Source organism: Canis aureus, chromosome 15 (genome assembly GCF_053574225.1).
Source record: "Canis aureus isolate CA01 chromosome 15, VMU_Caureus_v.1.0, whole genome shotgun sequence".
Lineage (NCBI taxonomy): Eukaryota > Metazoa > Chordata > Mammalia > Carnivora > Canidae > Canis > Canis aureus.
This window is the reverse complement of record NC_135625.1, coordinates 64,443,143-64,457,934: the sequence shown is the minus strand read 5'-3', so window position 1 is coordinate 64,457,934 and position 14,792 is coordinate 64,443,143. Positions and strand designations below refer to the sequence as shown.

At 34.9% G+C, this 14,792-nt stretch overlaps 1 protein-coding gene and 1 long non-coding RNA gene across 2 annotated transcripts in view; one reads left to right on the top strand and one right to left on the bottom strand.

Annotated features, from left to right (window-relative positions):
* The window catches only part of LOC144285045 (uncharacterized), a 54,050-nt gene extending 41,009 nt beyond the window's left edge, over positions 1–13,041 (top strand). The window contains exon 3 of the long non-coding RNA XR_013353446.1: positions 10,707–13,041. This is a non-coding gene — a long non-coding RNA (uncharacterized LOC144285045). The remainder of the gene's footprint in view (positions 1–10,706) is intronic.
* The window catches only part of CNTNAP2 (contactin associated protein 2), a 1,978,697-nt gene that overhangs the window by 1,791,113 nt on the left and 172,792 nt on the right, over positions 1–14,792 (bottom strand). The gene's annotated exons all lie outside the window — the stretch shown is intronic.

Genomic DNA, 14,792 nt, shown 5'->3' with positions numbered 1-14,792 from the left:
ATGTATGTATGTATTTATATATTTATTTATAAAGAGAGAGAAGGAAAGAATAAATGGAAGGAGGGGCAGAGGGAGAAGGATAATCTCAAGCAGACTCTGCACCTGAGCACAGTCTAGTGTGGGGCTTGATCCCAGGACCCTGAGATCATGACCTGAGCCCAAATCCAGAGTTGGATGTTCAACCAACTGAGCCACCTGGGAGCCCTATAATGTATTCTTTTAATCGTGAAAAGAAGAAATTAAAAAGAACTTATTATCTTGATTAATATCTGTTTTGTTTGGTGCTAATGAGACAAGATTTAAAGACATCCTGTTAATATTCCTACTGAGAGCAGATAAAAAGCGGATAATTTTAATCTATTGGAAGGAAAGTGTAAACAAATCTGTGATTCTAAAGATGTGTGACTTTAACGTATACAGTGACAATTAACAGCATAAACAAGAAAAAAACTACACATGCCAGAAAAAGTTTTCTAAAGAAAACTTCTGAACCAATTAGTTAACATTTGAGGGAACAGCAAAGCATTTGTTAGGAGGGACATTTAGAATCCTAGCTGGTCTTAATTTTAACTAAGATTGTTAGTTTTGCTGTAATCAAGGTTTCTGTTGCTTCATGCCCATTAAGAGCCAGAGTGGAAACAAGACTATATATTGCTAATAAGTTTATGGTTTTAGTAGCCACAGATCATCTCACCCTCAGATCACTGACCCAACTCTGAAAGGCACAGAATTTTGTTCATTCTCCCAAAGTCATGAATAAAAGTCTGCCATCTGGTGATAAGTGCTTCAGGTACAGACTTGCTCAAGGTAAAAGGATTTCCTGTTGTAGAAATACAGTATTTCACCATGAAACAAAGAAGAAATGCTGATGCTGACTGGAAACTTAATAGAGATAAATACTCTTGTGTGTTTTGGAAAATCAGGAATTGCCATCCCAGGAAAAACATTCCCAGAGCGTTACCAGTCAATGGGACCCGTAAGATTAATGACAGAGTAAAGATTCAGACTCTTGACAAGATGACCTCTACCCGCCCTTTTGATTTCAGAAAGCTTTGATTCTAGCATCTGGTTCAAGCTCTTGACCAGCTGGGAGTTTAGGACTGTGGCAAGTCCTCGCAACGCTCTCTGTTTTCTCCTGGCTTCTGTTTCTGTCTGGGCATTATTTTCTGTTTCATTTCTAGCTCTGAAATTTTTTTTTTTTCTTTTTTACCACCCATCTTTTGTTATTATAACATTCAAAAAGCTTGACGTAAGGTAGGTTTTTTTGTGTGTTTTTGTGTGTGTGTGTGTGTGTTTTGTTTTTGTTTTTGTTTTTGTTTTTGTCATAGAGTCTGGGTTTCTAACCATATGCAACTAGCTTACCTTTTTGATTGGCCAAAGAGTTCCAAAATATAGCTTCCTGCCTAATGGAGGACATCAGACTCCTCCCCCCCTCATTTTTCTAATCATGGTTCTTTGTGCTAAGGCATCCCTCTGCCTTCCTCCTCGCTTAGAAGGAGCTCTACAAAAACAAAATAATAAAAACCCTTCAATCTGTCATGACAAACACTAATGGCCGTGCGCTAACCGTCCTCTGGATGAACTCATGCTGACTTTGTAGTCTTTTCCATGAGTAGGTCTCTTTTTATGTGCATCTTGCATTAATAGTTTTTCCCAGCTTTCCTATATACTACCCTTCCCCACTCCCCATGAGAACAGTGCTTTTATCTTATTGTTACAGAAGCAGAGCATTACAAAGCTCTTAGTAGGGACTCCATGCATACCTATTCGTTTATTATTCATGGATGCTGCATGGCATCATCAACTAGGTAAGAATCACTTTTAATTCATGACTGGTATGTGTTTGACATCTGTTCCTCCTCGTTCTCAGCCACACCACTAAGAAAGCGTTGCATTTCCTCCCTAAATTTATTTAGTATCTAAAGCAAAATGCCATTTTCTTTCAATCTCCTTTTTTTGTTCACATTGTAATTAGAAGACATTCTGGGAAACTCTGGTGTAAAAAAACTGTGATGATTGAAATTGCTGATTGAAAGTGTAGTGAAGTAGGAAAAACAAATGAGTGGTTCTAAGGCATCATGCTGGCCCTGTCATTAACAAACTGTGTGACTTTTGGCATTGCAGACTTCTCAGGTTGTGCGTGGGTGTAGGCATGCATGCAAGTGTGTCTGTGTGTTCTCTCTTTAAGATAGCATCTTGTGCTATAAAGACAGTGAGAATGCTTTGACTTGGCCTTTGCTCACTGGAGTATTGAAATTGGAAAGAAATGTCAACATCGCGATGACCCCTAACAGTTTTATCAGGTGTTTTCAGCCAACCTCTTATCATTAATCCAAAAAGACCCTAATATGCATTAAGAACACTCCCCCTTCTCCCAGATTCCACTCTTTTGCTTAACCTGTTGAATCCTACAAAGGACAGGAGAAAAAAATGCACACTGATTAGAACATGTGAGGCATATGCCATCAAAAAAATGAGAACATTGATCCTGGAACATAGGAACAGCTTGACACAACATTTATCAATTCCTTCATTTACCATCTCGTCCACATACAACGTCCATCTCAGTCAGGCACAACTCCACAAAGCCACTTAGAAAGAATGCTGGTCTGCATCCTATAACAATATATGCTTAAAGAGCTTTTTGCTGGGGGAAGAAAAAGGAGTCTCTGTGAAATTTTCAATCCACTTAGTAGTGTTCATAAAAATGGAGAACCAGCTGTTCACTGACTGTGTAGTACAATGTTCATACATATTAACCTCCAGACTACTCTAGCATCTCTTTTTCAAATTAATGCCAGACTCTCACATTTCTAATATGAGTATTATTTTTACTCAGATTTTCAGTAGCTTAATATTATGTTTTCTCTAAATACTCTTAAGATACCTAAATATCAGATTCAATTGTTTAACTCTGAGGCCAGAAGTATGCTCTTGTAAATGCTAATCCAATGACAAATGTGGTAGGTTAAAAGAGACCAGCCTTCCATAAGCAGGTGTATTTCATATTTCAGTTCAAGACACATATAATGAACTAATTTTATTTCAATATATTTTTCCTAAGTAATTGACTTCTACTTTTCTAAGTGATCATTTAGGATGTCAGATATTTGCCATTATAGAGACAATTTACTTTGGTGAAGATAATCTACTGGAACTTGCATTACAGTTAAGACAAGTTAGAACCTAGTGTCTGATGGGTTCATGGCTATGCTGATAGAGGCATCGTAGCCCAAAAGCATTTTCTTCAAAACTTGGCTAATATATTGATGAAGAATTATTATGAAGGAAATAGTTTTTAGAGTTTGACCAATACACAGCAGAAAAACACTGCTTTTCAAGTTTTGTAAGATACCATCTTTTCTATCTCCTTCTTTTCTGTATTTTTAGTCATTTATGTTTTTTTAATGATTAGGTATCCACACAAGTGATGTTTGAAAAAGTATAAAAATATATGAATTCTTATTTATAGTGCCCATTGTTTCAAAAGAAGAATTACTTGCATAATTTATAAAAATAATTTCTGGGGCACCTGGGTGGTGCAATTGGTTGAGTGACCAGCCCTTGATTTTGGCTCACATTATGGTTTCATGGTCATGAGATCAGCCCTGTGTCAGGCTCTGTGCTCAGCGGGCAGTCTGCTAGAGATTCTCTCTCCCTTTCCATCTGCCCCTCCACTTGCTCTTGTGCTCTCTCTCTCTAAATAAATAAAATCTTAAAAGAGAGAAAAAAAAATTATTTTGCTTTTAGATTTCTCACTTTTTGAAGGGCCTACAAAATATCAATAAATATTTTAAGGCACTTATTCCCATTTACCAATTATGTATAGATATGAACAAGGACTGTCATTGGCCTGAAACATGCCTTTCTTTCTCCTAAACTTTCAAAGATAAGCAACAGTTCCAGGGTGACACAAATGAAACATCCAGTCTCCTATATTAATTGATAATTTAAAAATTCCAAATTGCCTTTTGGACAATTTCTGATAATTCACTTACCTCAGATTGTTTCAATGAGATACATAATTTTTCTTTTAACAGCATGTTTTACTAAATCATCAGCTTCCATGTTTCAGATATTAAAGCAAATTCCTTGTCTCTCTTTTAAAAAATTGATTGCAGTCGGTGATTTCTTTAACATTTTAAAAGACATTTCAAAAGAGTTTGCATGAACAACTTTAATATATGAGGGTAGTTAATTTTGCCTTGCTGAACATCATTTTAGCAAAGGATAAATATACTGGATGAGTCAAGCATATTGCACATTTAAGATTTTAAATCTGACAGGCACAATATGTAGTATGGGGAGGATTATTTTCTTTACAAAAAAAAAAAAAGAAGACAAGTGTGAAATTAGATCATTCATAACTGCACGTCTAGCTTCAGATCTATAGCCTGACCAGAGATGCAGTGTTCTCTACATCTGTGTTCCACGCAACCAAAGATGAGCACTTTGTATATCACAGTCTTAACTCACTTGTTCTTAGGAAAAGCATCATGAAATTTATTGTTCATCATTCAGAAACCAACAGAGGAAATAATCTGTTAGAGATTAGAGTACACTAGAAAGATATGGAACCTATACTAAAAAAAAGAAAAATAAGTTCTTCACCCAACAACATACAATAAAAATTTGAAAAAATGGAAAATCATCTTGTGTTTCTAGATTCCAAATACCGAATACTGATTTTTCTAGATTCCCAATACCGAATACTGATTATTCATGACTACAATTCAGCTTCATCGGTGGGGAAGTGGGGAAACTCTTTGAAAGGGGATAAACAGTAAATCTGAAGTTAAATTTGAAATTAACAAGAAAATGTGGCCAAAAGTAGTTTACAAATGAAGAGCAATAAAGAAGTAACGTCTTACCCTAAAATGTTAGCATGTGCTATAAGCAGAAAATAATTAAAACATTGCGGTACTAGAGTCAACAGAGAAATGAGACAAAATAGCTCCAAACCAGAACCCAGGATACTAATATTTAGCATAGCAGCACTCAAATCTGAGATATTACCTTTTGGTAGACCCAACCAATTAAATGATGTGCTTTCTAAGATCTAGTATTTTCATGTGTATTGAAAAAAACGTATTTACCCTTAGGGGTAGATATAATCATATACATAAAATATATAAGCAAAATAAATTAATTACATTCTATAATTTCTTTGCATTTGGAACTGATTTTTTTTTTTTTGAGAGAGAGAGACAGCAGGAGAGACAGAGAGGGAGAGACAAAGAGAGCATATATGCGGTAGAGGGGAGGGAGGCGTAGAGAGAAAATTTTAATTAATCTAGGCTTGATCTTGGGACCCTGAGAGCATGACCTGATCATGACCTGAGCTGAAATAAAGAGTCAGAGCCTTAACAGACTGAGCCACCCAGACTCCTGAGAACTGAACTCTCTTAAATCACTTTTAGATTTGGAGTTTTCAATTTTCTACTTTTTTTCACACAATGCAATTGTTTCGGATATGAAAACCATCAGTTATGTGATATTTCTGAAGAAAAAGTCACTAATGTTGGCATTTGAATTCTGAATCTGCAGTCATGTAGGGCTAGCCATATTTTGATATCAGCTTGTAGCATATTGGTAAATATATCTGATTCAGCACATCCTTCAAATATTAGTTGGACTATTTGGTTCCTAGGGATTAAAAAGGTGCTCCAGTATTGTCTCTGGAGAATGGCCTTCCACAGGGTCACGTATTCTGCAAGCTTTAATGCTGGAGCTTTTGAGGTTTATATATGTGCATATAATGGCAAGCACAACCTGAGTGACCATGATTTTTAGGTTGTAAATGTTTTGGTGATAAAAAGGTCTTAGAATTAATATAATTTAGCATGTTACAGACATCAAGGATTATTGCTGAAAATGAAAAAAATTTTTGAAGAAAAATTCAACCTCTTTTCTAACGTAATGAATAATAATGCCGGCCACACCTTCCCCCAAAAGATGCCTTGAGGTTCTAAATGCAATTAGGCACAATGCGCATAAAATTTTTCAATATGAAGCACTCACTATACAGTATATAGTACCCTTTTTATGAATACTTAGACAATTGGGCAAATCTGTATTTTTTAATGTTTCTTTTAGTTTTTCAAAATTAACACCAGAATTAATACTAAAACTACTTTTCCACAAATTGTTTTTCAACCTTTTAAATTCGTTGTCAAAACCCTTTCTTTCTAGCAATATGAGCATTATTACATTTTCAGTGATAAAATTTTATTTGTATATCAAAATTGGAGTGCTATTGTACAAAAAAGTGCTTCATTATTTTTATATCTTTCTTAAATTTGACATACTGATCCACTGCATGCATCACTATTGCATTTGTGCTAATATAACTAATCAAAGCTTGTTCCAAGTCTTTAATGCCATCAAAGGCGCTTACAATCTTTACTCAATCTTCAAATTAAAACAAACATTAAAAAAATTTAATTAGAGATATTTTGGGATTTAAGACCTATAGTTTCTGCATGATATATCAACTTTCTTGTAAAAATTCTTAACAATAGTTTACATTCTGAAATCATTCAAATTAGTGGTATTTCACTTATAATAGGATCACTTTGTAAAAAGTGATCAAACTTAAAATAATATCAATAAAATAGATCAGTTATACATAAAACAGAGATATGTTAAAATGTTTAAACCAAAAGATAGAGAAATTGATTTCAATTATTGTTAAGCATTACAACCGAAATCACCATCCCTTGCAGAAAGGGCAAGGAGAAAATGTAGTGACTTACACTTTGCTTTTAAAAGTAAGCTCAATAAATCATTTTGGAAGAGATATTTTCTTCTTGGCATTAAAGTCTAGGCAGATTTTCTGGGAACAGACTAGTCAGTTTCTTAAATTGCCTTTTGTGAAAATAAAGAAATATTCTTTTATTACTACCTTTATTGATCATCAATAAAACATTAAAGCACAGAATTAAATGTAGTTAAGCAAAAATTTGTCTACCCAGAATTCACAAAACTTAATACAGGGACAGCTCTGAGACCAGTCCATAAGGGTTGATACTTGTCAGGCAGAATTAATGTTAGTAAACACAGTTCTTCCTTAGGACGTGATCACGATAATTGATCTCTAAAATTTGTTAGCTCTAGATTGGTTTAGTAGGGTTGCCAGTTTAGCAAATAAAAATACAGACTATCCACTTAAATTTGAAGGTCAGACAAGTAACAAATAATGTTTTAGTAAAAGACTATCCCATGCAATATTTGGTACCTATTTAAGCTAAATGTTTTTCATTATTTATTTGAAATTCAAACTAAACCGGTGTCTTGTATTTTATCCATTAACCCTAGTCTTGTTCTCAATTTCTGAAATGCTTTTTCATTCTAAAAATAAGATACTGATGTAACTATTTAGACAAAAATAATCCCTTGCTTTAATTTAGGTTTTATAAATAACAAATAGGATGAATCTGAAAAAGTCTCAGAGATATGTTAAAAATGAATCAAACAAACAAACAAAAAACCCAGAACATACTTAGGTTCCCTGGTTAGAATTAGTTTTCAATACAATTAGTTCTATCTGTATAACTCCATGTGTTTTATTTTACGTATTTAAAAATATTATTTTAGAAAGGTATTTTTGGCTTCATTGAGCTGACAAAGTGGACCATCATACACACAAACACACACACACACACACACACATACACACACACACACCTCTACTTGTGACTGAATCTGAGCAATGTTTGAGTAAGGGCCTCATGTTATAGAGTTAGGGAGTTTCTTGGCTCTGTTCATCTCCACTTTGACTTGTTCATAAGTTCCAGATAGTACTAAGATATCTGTCAGTAGCTTTAGTTATTTACCCTCCTATATTTAAGTCCAGCAGAAAATATGTGTTGGTTCCTACTGGCAGCTTCAAGCAAAACCAGGTAGGAGTTTTGACTCCTAGCTTACACTGAGTCATGTGCCTGTCCCTTAACCAATCACTAAAGCCAAGGCTATGTTTATAATGTTTGGGTCAAAGCATACTCCAATCCCATGAACTGTTGTGCCCTAAACTTAGTCAAAATTTAGCTGAGAGTTAGCAAAGCACACTCTAGGAGATTTTCCCAAATGAACAGCAAAAGTTCCCATTCCTATTATACTAACCATTAATATTACCTCATTTAATATGTAGATTCCCTGTGATGTATTTCATTTCTGCATAATCAATACACTCTAAGATGGTCCCATTTTCCTGTGACAATAGCAGTTTTAGTCATCTGAAATAATTTGTAAGAATTTTAGCATTATATTTGATATATTTTATATACAGCTAGGCTCATTCATGTGATTAGAGTTATCCACAAAATATGACTTCTAAGTAATGAAATAAATGTATACAAAGTAAAACCTTCAGAAAATTTAAATAAATAATTAAGAGGTTCCTGATAATTACTATTTTATTTTATTTTTAAGATTTTATTTATTTATTTATGAGAGACACAAGGAGAGAGGCAGAGACACAGGCAGAGGGAGAAGCAGGCTCCATGCAGGGAGCCCGACAAGGGACTCGATCCTGGGTCTCTAGGATCAGGCCCAGGGCGAAGGGGTGCTAAACCACTGAGCCACCCGGGCTGCCCGATAATTACTATTTTAAAGTAAATCCATCAATGTTTTATCCTTTCCATCATATACCTTGTACAACAATCATCACTGTTTTCATATAGCCCTTGAACTATGCAAATATTAAAAAAAAAAGCTTGGTGTAACCAATAATCAGCCTTGGTACTAATAAAATATGCAAATTCAATTATGAAACACACGGTATTCATATAACTGGTATCAAGCATTTCCAAAATCAGCATCGACAGAGGGAATGGAAGCTTCAATCTCTGAGGATACGAATACTTTCTTAGGATATGTCACTACGGAATAATTGAATGTGCCATGGGAAAAAACCTCAAAGCCAGAGTAAAGCAAATCTTATGATTTTGTCAAAGTTGAAAGAAATCTGCAAATACCTTTTTTTTTAAATAGCAAGCTTAAAAGCATGCATTCATTCTTCTAAATAAGTCCTATATATTATGTGTATATATGTGTCTGTGGAATTTTAATTCATTTGTATTTGTATCCATAGAATATAATATGCTGTGTGTATACATATACACATGTATGTATATATAAAAATATTTATATATTTATTTCTAATATAAATAATAGGTATATTATATAATATATAATATTGATACTATTAAATATTATATTAATAAATAACAATTAATATTATAAACTATATACATTAAATATGTGTATGGATATTTATATTGATTATTACAGATTATTGATATCAATAAATAATATAAATATATGTGAGCATGCAACATACAAATATATATATATACAAATATATTTATATACATGTATGCATATGTATACATATACTTTATTTTAGGGCATGAGAGATGAGGTGTATGTTTCTACTCTGACATTTAATATGCTTTCATAAAAATTGCATCTTTACTTATGGTTTAGATCAATAAGAATTCTTTGAAAATGCAAAAGTTAATCACCACCATACCCTAATTATCCAACACTGGAAGGTTAGCTGTGTCCCCTTGATTCTAAAGAAGTTTCAGGTTGGCATAATCTATTCTTTTAAATGAAGGAATTAAGCTTGGGAATTGGGCCATTCTCCTTTCACTCTCACGGCATACATGGGCATGCACATAAACAATATTTCCTGGGTTGGGGATATGTTTCACGGCACAAAAGTCACACAGGAATCTAGTATCCATAAGAGTAAAACCGAATAATTATCTTCACATTGGTAATACTTATTGCTTGCTTCACAAACGAAGCATGTTAGTGAATAATTCTCAGGGATGATGAGTAGATAATGAAAGCATACATTCACAAATCACTTTGACTCTTTCATAAGTGCAGTTTTCCATTTGGAAATTTCTCTGAGATCTCTTGGTAATTCACACTTGGAGGTAACTGAATACGTGACATATTTTGAAGGGTAACTGCTGATTTCTGATCGAGTGGGTAAATAAAGAAGTTATTAAATGAGAAGAACAGTTGGTCCAAAGTCACCACAATAAAGGGCACACATTTTCAGGTTCATTACGCCTCACAAAATATTTAAGACATTATAATTAATTTAAATTTTCCTTTAGGCAATTGATTTCCTGATGTTTCCAATTTTGTTTTTCAGGGGATACCAGCAGTATGAATACATAAGTTTTATGGTTCTGTTCCCTCCCTATTTACTTTTTGAGTAAATGGTACTAAAATAAGTAATCCCAAGATAGAAATATGCATTTGATTATAAGATTTAATAGTTTGAGTCATGTTGGGCCTTTAGCAATATAAATGTTAATACCTTTTTAGGAATTAAATACCATACCTCTTCATTTATTAGGGTGTTATCTATCTATCTATCTATCTATCTATCTATCTATCTATCTATATATCTAGATATATATATATATCTAGATATATAGAGAGATGTATATATGTATATATTTGCATATACATACTTAGGAAGCAATAACTGAGAAATCAAATAATTTTAATTTTCTCAAAAACATTTTTAAACTATGTGATACCTTGTTCACTGATATAACAAAGTTGTGAATATTAACTTTTTTCATGAAAATTAAAGGCATCCTCATGTACATCATTATGTATATCATCTCCTGCAATATTGCCATCGTTAAATTCTGCATGGTCTGTGTGACATGTTACAGGTAACTACAAATGCTTTGCTATTTCATCGATGGGCGGAATGATGTGGAACAGTAGAGGTCTGGTAGTTTCTTTGCGGGCCTCTGGGAACACCGGTTCTGAGGTAAGTCAGCCCCCATGGATGAAGTATGATCACCTGGAGACCAGCATCTCACCTGATACCCGAGCCATGTGGAGGGTCCTTAGAGGATGAGATGCCACGTGGAGAGATAAAGAGCCCAAAAAGCAGCAAGACACCAGGTCTGTGAGTGATTAGCCCTCATCTGGAGAGTGGATTTTCTTCCAGCCCTGACTACCCCCAGGAGATGCCATATGAATCAGGAGTGAATAGCTCATTGGGACCCTTTCTGAATTTCTGACCCATAAAATCATGTGCAAATTAAAATTGTTATTTTAAGACATTAAGTGGAGGGGATTTTGGTACACCAGAATAGATAATTAGAACACTGAAAATAAATTCAAGGTGACTATGATAAACTGAGCTTAATTAGCTAGTGATCAGTAGACTCTAAACTGGGAGCTATGGTGCTTCCTTTCCTCTCCCAAGGAGGTGGTGGGGGAGAAACCTGAATTTGGAATTTACAAATTTTTAGAAAATTTTCTTTTCTCCCTAATGTCCAAAGACCATTTCTGCTTACTCTGAGCTTGAGTCTATATTCTGAATGACTGAGGCAGTTAGAAATCACACTGCTGGATTAATGGAAGAAAGCTGATAAATGCCAGAGTGATTTATCTGATACTTGGTTACTGAATAAAACCCTCTGATTATTGCTCAGGTCTTACGGACAGTTTGATCACATTTTAGACCTTGGAATCATTAAATTGTGATATTACTTTTCTCCAGAAACCACAGCCTGATTATATTTGAGGCAATTTAAAGGAAAGAATGTAGATTCAATACTGTTCTGGACATAGTATATCCCTAGCACATATTTGCTAATTGATGAATTAGAAAGCTGAAGCTGCATGTAACACTTGCCTTCGATTTTGCTGTTACTACCCTCATCTAAACCACTGTGTTATCTTCACTTGATTTTCCTCCAACAGTCAAGTATATTCCTTCTCTGGTCTTGCTGTTCTCTTACAATGGCAAGTTCAGGGACCAGATACATGCGTGGCCTGTTCCTCACTTCACTGAGGTTCTTTATCAGATCAGACAGGCCCTTCTTCAGTACTTCCCATCTGCTTGATTACTCTGTCCTTGCACCATACTTCATTTGTCTTCATACCCCTTATTCCTATCCAACATATTTTGTTATGGTTTTATGCTCTCATTTGATTATATTTTCTATGAGAAAAAAGTCTGGTTGATAGCCATCCATTGTACTACCCCTCCCCACCACCCCCCAAAAAAGATACAAGAACTTTGCGGTATTTCCAGAATCCGGAGCAGGATTGATGAGTGGTTTGATTCTAATTCTGTCGAGGAAACATCTTGACACTTTGGGTGACAAAGCGAAGACTGAGAACATCACTTTAGTACTTAGGCACACCCTGTGGTTGCTACGGGTTAGTGTTAAGATCTTGTTATTAATCGTCACCACATCATTCTGTACTTCTTTCCAACAATAGTCAATCCCCGCCTCTCTTAAAACCCTTTTCATAGCCTGGATATCAGTTCAAAAGTCCTAGATCAAAGGTCCTGCCCAATTTATTCCACGGAATAAAGCTCTTAATCTTTTCACTTAAGGCAGGGTATGCTTAATATTCCTTTTGTTTCTGTATCAAAAGTTCACTTTAGTTAAGAGACCATTAATTCATTCCTTTTTTATTACAATAGCCACTGAGGATTAAACTAGTTTAAAATTATGCAGCCATAAAAACTGACCTTCAAAATGCACTGAGCATTTATAGCCTTCTCATTTGTTGATAAGCAATCGAAGTACGAATGGACTGCATGTTAGATGAACTATTAGTCATAGAGATAGGCTTTTAAAATTTCAATTTCATTTGAAGTACCCCAAGTGTTGTATTTGCAATATTTTGCAGAATAAGATAGCATTTTTCAGTATTTTTTTAGCAAAGTTTCTTTGTTTTTGTGCAGATACACAACCATTTGTATTATTTAAGAGGTGCCGTCTGCTATCTATCTGATGCTACTCTTTTTAAAATTCAGTGTTTAACCAACACACCTGATGCATTATGTACAAAAAGATACGAGTATTTTGTTTATAGTACCCCCTATCATTTGCCTGGCTCAGATTGCCCTTAAATCAAATTTTATGTAGAGGAAAATATATATATATATATTTTTGAGTATATATAATATATTTTTAGAATATTTTGAGTATTTTGAGTATGATACTATATCTCTATCTATCTATCTATCTATCTATCTATCTATCTATCTTCTTATTTTCTCCAGATAACCTGGAAGAATTAAGTTTAAGAAATCAGTGAAATTGGGGAATCCCCGGGTGGCTCAGTGATTCAGCGCCTGCCTTTGGCCCAGGGTGTGATCCTGGAGTCCCCGGATCAAGTCCCACATCGGGCTCCCTGCATGGAGCCTGCTTCTCCCCTGCCTGTGTCTCTGCCTCTCTCTCTCTCCTCTGTGTCCTTCATGAATAAATAAATAAATAATCTAAAAAAAAAAAAAAAAAGAAATCAGTGAAATTCCTCCCTTGCTCACTCCATCCCAATGAGATCTTACTATCATGTTATCATCAAGTCACATTTTAGGACTTGCAGTCTAAAATAAGTTGTTGTATTTTTGTAGTTTCCCCAGGGTGGGGGGATTACATCAAACTACTTTTATGCATACAATGGAAAATAACTTATCCTCCATACTGGACATCTAAATAAGAACAACATCAATGAATGTGACCTTCTTTCCATAAGAAAACTGGCCCTCCAATGGGCAGCATGGTACCCAAAAGGATGGCACTTATTTTTTAACATTTGGTTAATATACCTTGTATCAAGCTGGATCAATCACAAAGTGGAGAGTAAAACAGTTCTGTGACTTGGATGCCAGCAGTGCTGTCCACAGCTGTCACAAGCTAAATATAAAAAGTCATCACTCTTCTAATCTATGGGGTTTTTACTTTTCTGTGGCAAAGGTTTGATTTGTGCACGTACCTGTCCCTGTGCACTTTAACAGTTCCTTGTGGCTATGATGTGTCATCAACATACACAAAATTGTAAATGGGATGGTAAGTGCTGAAATCCCTCAATTTATAACACAAAGAAGTGTGCCAGGAGGCACATGACAGTTTTGTCCTACAAGGATTGAGGGCTGTTTGAATTAATTTGCTCTCAGCGAATGATACCCACTGTCAAGCAACTGATTCATAGCAGTTCTGACAAGAATTAGAGACTCAGGAGAATCCAGGGAGGAGATATGCAAGGCTGGCTCCTGGACTTTGAAATGGATTGCATTAATTCTCTTTGAGGACTTTGAGAGCACAAACAGAAATAATCGTTTGTTGATTTTCTGAATCATGTATATGCAGGCGTGTGAAAAATTAATGGAAGTGTCCTTCACTGGCCTCAATACAGTTATCTGTTTTTCCCTATTCATTATCAGTTGGGTGTGTGTATGTGTGATCTTTAATAGAATTAGGATTTTCAGGAAGAGAACAGTGATAATGTTTGTTAAATATGTCATGTCTGACCATCATGTTAAGCACCTAATAAGCAAGCAATATAATTGTAGGTAGAGTCATTAACTTAGATCTTAGAAGTTAATCAACATCAACAGAAGAGTGTCAAGTTTGAGCAATTCTTTTGGAAATTGGTACAGCAGGCTCAGTTTGGGGCCAGATGAACATCTAGACAAATCTTAATAAGTCTGTCTAATGTCTTCCTATGAAGTTGTATTTAAATGAGAAGTTAATTACTGCCACCTGAACCATGTTCACATGATCAGTCTCATTGGCCCAATATTAACTGAGGAGATTTTTACCGAAAACATATCTCACAGGGGAAGCAGGAAGGAAGGAAGATGGAAGAAAATAAGGAAATGAGGAGCTGAATTATTAAATGCCTATCATGTGCCTATCTTCATATTCACACTTCACATTTTCACAATTACTGTGTGTATGTGAGTGTGTCTCCTCCTCCACTCTCTCAACTGTAATCCTAAGTAG